This window comes from Sinocyclocheilus rhinocerous, unplaced genomic scaffold (genome assembly GCF_001515625.1).
Source record: "Sinocyclocheilus rhinocerous isolate Xijiao unplaced genomic scaffold, SAMN03320098_v1.1 scaffold4647, whole genome shotgun sequence".
NCBI classification, from domain to species: domain Eukaryota; kingdom Metazoa; phylum Chordata; class Actinopteri; order Cypriniformes; family Cyprinidae; genus Sinocyclocheilus; species Sinocyclocheilus rhinocerous.
Window position 1 is genome coordinate 20,771 of NW_015652181.1, and position 5,275 is coordinate 26,045.

Consider the following 5,275-nt stretch of genomic DNA (forward strand, 5'->3'; position numbering starts at 1 on the left):
TATAGAGTGTGTGACGTCACGTGCACTACGGTTGATGCAGTTGTCACGGCGACCGTCACAGCCCTACTGTGCAATGATGCTCCTTCCTGACATGTTTCCTGACATCCAGACTGAAAAGCGTTTTTCCATGTTGTTGTTACTCAGCAATGGCATGAACGCGATGTTGTCTGGGGGTTTGGCAAAAGGAGAGTGGGACGGTGGGCGGTGCTCGAGGTGGTGACTGAAGGCGGTGACTGTGTCGTTCTGACGTCAACTTTTTACGGAAGTCACAACGGTTCGTGAAAAATCACAGCTACTTTATGCAGGCTGTGTGCATTTGAATGTGGATTGACTCTTTTGAAACGTATATGGTAGCACCTAGACCTCAGTTATCATGAAAAAAGCCAGGAAATTTCAGTTTTGACAATATGGGACTTTTAACAAGCAGATATTCTTAACCACTCTTATCCAACCGTGAATCTGCTATGAGCAAGAGGTGCACCACAATAAAACCCCGCTCTTTATTCATTAATCCGTTTCACTTGGAAATACATCACAACACTGAAGTCAGTTGCAACTTCTGGTTCACGGGTACTTTGATACTGATATTTTTCAAGGTATTGAAGTTAGAAATTCCTGTTCATGACCACTAATTCACATACTTTGTCAATAAGATAAAAGTGGGTTTTGTTCAAAGTAGCTATTATCCACATAGATTTTTTATATGAATATTTTTTGTAATTCTGTATAATAATATAATTTTTTTAAATTTTGTAATATAATAATTTTGTAATTAAATATCGCTGGCTAAAAAGTAACTGGTAACTAGTACTCTGAGTAGTTTTTGGAGGAGTACTTTGACTTAAGTACTGTTTTGACACCAGTACTTTTACTTGTAACTGAGTATCATTTCAGCAATGTAACAGTACTTGTACTTAAGTACAAATTTTAAGTACTCTTTCCATCATTGTTTAAAACAAGTTTGAAAACTTTTAACATAGTAGAGTTTCACCTTATAATTTCAATATATTTTTAATGGTTATAAACATTGGCCTTGACTTTTAACTTATCAAACACACTTCAAAAAACTCACTACACCTCATAGTACGAGTATGGTCATGTCTACTGAGTTCTGTTGACTTTGTAATGCTACAGCATGTATAGCTCAGTACATTTTTGATGCTGGTACAGGTTGTTTAAAAGTTTCCTTTTTAGCCTTTGCAATTGGCAAAATTATTGCAATTGGCAAAATTATTTTTTAAGATTACTTGTTCTGTGTTTGTATCGGATCACTGTCCAGACGTGTGGAGCTGAAGGTACGTGGTTTTGCTGTGCGTCAGTGTATTGCAATAACTGTGTTTTCATTTCCTTTTAATGTATAAATATTATATTAAGTTTGTGCCTGGATTGTGATTTAGATGATCTCCTAGATGCTCCCACCTGCACCTTGAAGTTTCAATATATTTTACAGGTTGCACAAATTAACCCCAGCTCACTTAAAGGGGTCATATGATGCTGCTAAAAAGAACATTAGTTTGTGTATTTGGTGTAATGAAATGTGTTTATGCGGTTTAAAGTTAAAAAAAAACATTATTTTCCACATACTGTACATTATTGTTTCTCCTCTATGCCCTGCCTTTCTGAAAACGCGTCGATTTTTACAAAGCTCATCGGAAAGCGAGGTGTGCTGTGATTGGCCAGCTATCCAGTGCGTTGTGATTGTCCGAATACCTCAAGCGTGTGACGGAAATGTTACGCCCCTCACCATACTGTGATGCCCTGTCCGGCCGGAGGGGCGAGGCAAAAACATTAAAACCCATTATAAACGAGGCATTTGTTGCATCCAGTGGGGACATAAATACGGATTATAATGACTTATACTGTCTTTTACGCGTTGCTTATTCCTCTTTCAGCAAAGAAAATTTGGAGATCGGGCTCTTTGATTGACTTCCAAAGCTCCTTCAGATCCTGATCTGCTCGTTTGAAGGTCTTTGCATTATCTGAGTATAGGACCTTGCAAAGTCCCCTCCTTGCAATGAACCTCTTTAATGCTAAAAGGAAGTTCTCTGTACTTTGATTTGAGACTAGTTCCAAATGTATGGCCCTAGTGACCGCACAAGTGAAGAGTGCTATGTAGGCTTTACTGGTACCATTACTGGTCTTCACCATGAGCGGTCCAGCAAAATCCACACCTGTGGTTTCAAATGGGGGAGATTCAATGACTCTGTCTCTCTGTAAGGGTGCGGTAGCCTGTTGTGCTGGTTTAGCCTTAAACCTCTTGCAGACAGGACACCTTCCGACTATCTGCTTGACGAGCGGTCTACCCTTCAAGATCCAGAATCTCTAACCTGCATGAGTGTATCTCTTGTACTTGAATGCAAAACCTTCTCATGACACCTTTGAATTAACAATTCACAATACCTGTGTTTAGTGGGTAGTATCCATGGGTGCTGCTCTCTAAAGTTGAGATTAGATAGCTGCAGCCTTCCTCCCACACTGATCAGGCCTTTCTCATCAAGGAATGGTTTAAGTTCTTTGATCTTTGAGTCTTTATGTACACTCTGTCCTTCACTGAGCAAATTCATTTCTCTTTCAAATGTCTCCTCTTGAGTCATTCTGACCCAATACACTTCAGCTGCCATTAACTCTTCAGCAGAAAGTTATCCACGGTTCTTTATGCTTGAGCGTGTATTGATGAGGAATCTCTGTATCCATGCTGTTATTCTGAGAACTGTACTGAGTTTACTGTATCTGCATAGATCAAGCAACGGCTCTCTTTTGTCTGTGCTGCTGAACTGCACTGCGACTTGGAATTTAGATCTGAGTTCTGCGTTCACCTCTTCTTCTGGAAGCTCTACGTCTGCTGAGACTACTGGATTCACTGACTGGAGAAAATCGGGTCCATTCCACCACAACTGCTTATCAATCAAACTGTTGACAGATTGTCCTCTTTTCACCTCTTCTTCTGGAAGCTCTACGTCTGCTGAAACTACTGGATTCACTGACTGGAGAAAATCGGGTCCATTCCACCACAACTGCTTATCAATCAAACTGTTGACAGATTGTCCTCTTGTTGGCAGGTCTGCTGGATTATGTTTGCCATCACAGTGTGACCATGATTCCGGTTTAGTGAGGCTTAGAATCTCCGTCACTCGATTTGCCACAAAAGGCCTCCATTTCTGTGCCGAACTACGGATCCAGTTCAAGACTATGAGAGATTAAATTTCCCAAAACGCGTGTAACTGCGTTGAGATCTGATTGTCTTCTGCTACACTAATGTGCATACATGTGGTTTCCTTTTCGCTTGAGTTTGAAACAATACCTTGAATGGCCCAGCCAAAGGTGCTGTCCATCGCCACAAGGGAATCAGTTAATCTCTCGATCTTCCCAGATACAACCTTCCAGTAGAAATCTGCTCCAATAAGCTCTAGAAGTTCTGTGTCAGCACTCTCAAGCGGAAAATCTGCGAGCTGCTGTCCCCTCTCTCTCATCAGTCTTTGAATTTGATCATCAGGTACCTTCATGACAGCTGAGGACACTTGTGGGGTCTCAATAGCTTCAATTTTGATTTTCTGTTGTGTTCCACACATTTTCCAAGATCATTTTTACAGTGTTACGCTTGGTCGTCACAGAATTGGGAGAGCCAAAGGTGTGGAGGTTCAATGTCTCTTGTCTCAGTACTGGCAGCTGCAAACTTCTCACCAGCCTTTCATGAACAAAACTTCGTTGACTACCTCCATCTATCAAACACCGTACAATCTTTCTCCCTCCTGGACCCTCAGTCCATGCTTTTGCTGTCTGCAGCAACACTGTGTTTGATTCTCTTGATTTGATATTTACTGTACTTGATACAGATGAAACCACAGTGTCTGTCTTCATGCCAGAAGTTTCTGGGTTTTCTTCGCTTTGTTCGCACACAGACTGATGATGGCGACGACTGCAGAGCGGACATGTAACTCCCTTAACTCTGCAGAATTTTGCTATGTGTCTCGTACCAAGACACACAAACATCTGACCATTTTTTTCAATTTCTCTTTGCGAGCCGGTCCTGAATAATCGGGACAACGTTCTGACTTATGGGTTGCGCTGTCACAAAATACACAGATTGTGGGAACTGTAGGGCAAGCTGTGTGCAATGCAGCAGCTGATGGAGTACTCCGTCTCTTTGGTCGTGACTTACTACCTGGTGCTATCTTGTTGAATGGTTTATGGACAGCATCCCTTTGTACGCAATTGGGTCTTATGAGTTGCTGTGCTTTCTCTGCTCTGAACTTCAAGTTGCAAAAATGCCATGAACTCCATACATCATTCGTGCCAGCCTTTCGTGTATAACTGAGTACAATGTCATTTGGGATCAGCTGCATCAGAATTGGGCAAAGAAGGCTGCCATAAGAATCACAGTGAATGCCAGCAGACTCTAAACTGCGAATCTGTATCTCACATTCATCATACAGCTGTCTTAATGCTGTGATGTCATATGATTTTTTAACAGGGGTCAGGTTCAGCAGTTTGGACATATGTGCATTTACTACAAAGTCCTTCCTTCCAAATCTGTTGTTAAGCAATGTAATTGCAGCATCATAGTTACTATCACTCAATGTAAGCCCTGCCACCGCCTTAGCTGCAGCTCCAGTTAAGTAGGATTTCAAGTAGGTAAACTTTTCTCTCTTACACAGTGCATCATTTAAGTGAATGGCAGTCTCATATTGGTTCCAAAATTCTTGCCAAGCACTTATTTCTCCATCAAATTTGTCAATTATCAACTTTGGCAGTTTAACTGACTGTCTGTTTTGCTATCTGTCAGCACTTGCACTTACATCACTTTGACGAGCAGTTGAATCTCTGCTGCTTTGAATCAGCCGGGTGGCACGTCTTTTCCATAACACAATATGGTCTTGATATTCCTGCGCGCTTTCAACCTCGTCCTCGAGTTCGTCTGTCGACGTTTCCTCCTCTATCCCCTTGTCCAGTTCTGATAAGCTTTCCTCTCTTGTACTCCGCAATGACAACAGTTCACGTAATTTCTCACAATCCGTGTCATCCTTGTTGATCTCCTCATCTATACGAGTCAAAATCTTTGTAGTGGAAGCTCTAATTGTTCCGCGCTTCCGTCTCATAACTCCAAACTTCCTTTTAAAGCTCGTTAATAAAAAGTACAAACTCCCGGGTTTTCGGCACCATGATATAGTTTGGAGCGAAATAATGAGTCGGGGAACAACTCTGCTTTGCGGGAACTTTACTGAACAAAGTTTATGAGAAAACAAATGACGATAAAATGGTTAACAAAACATAGACG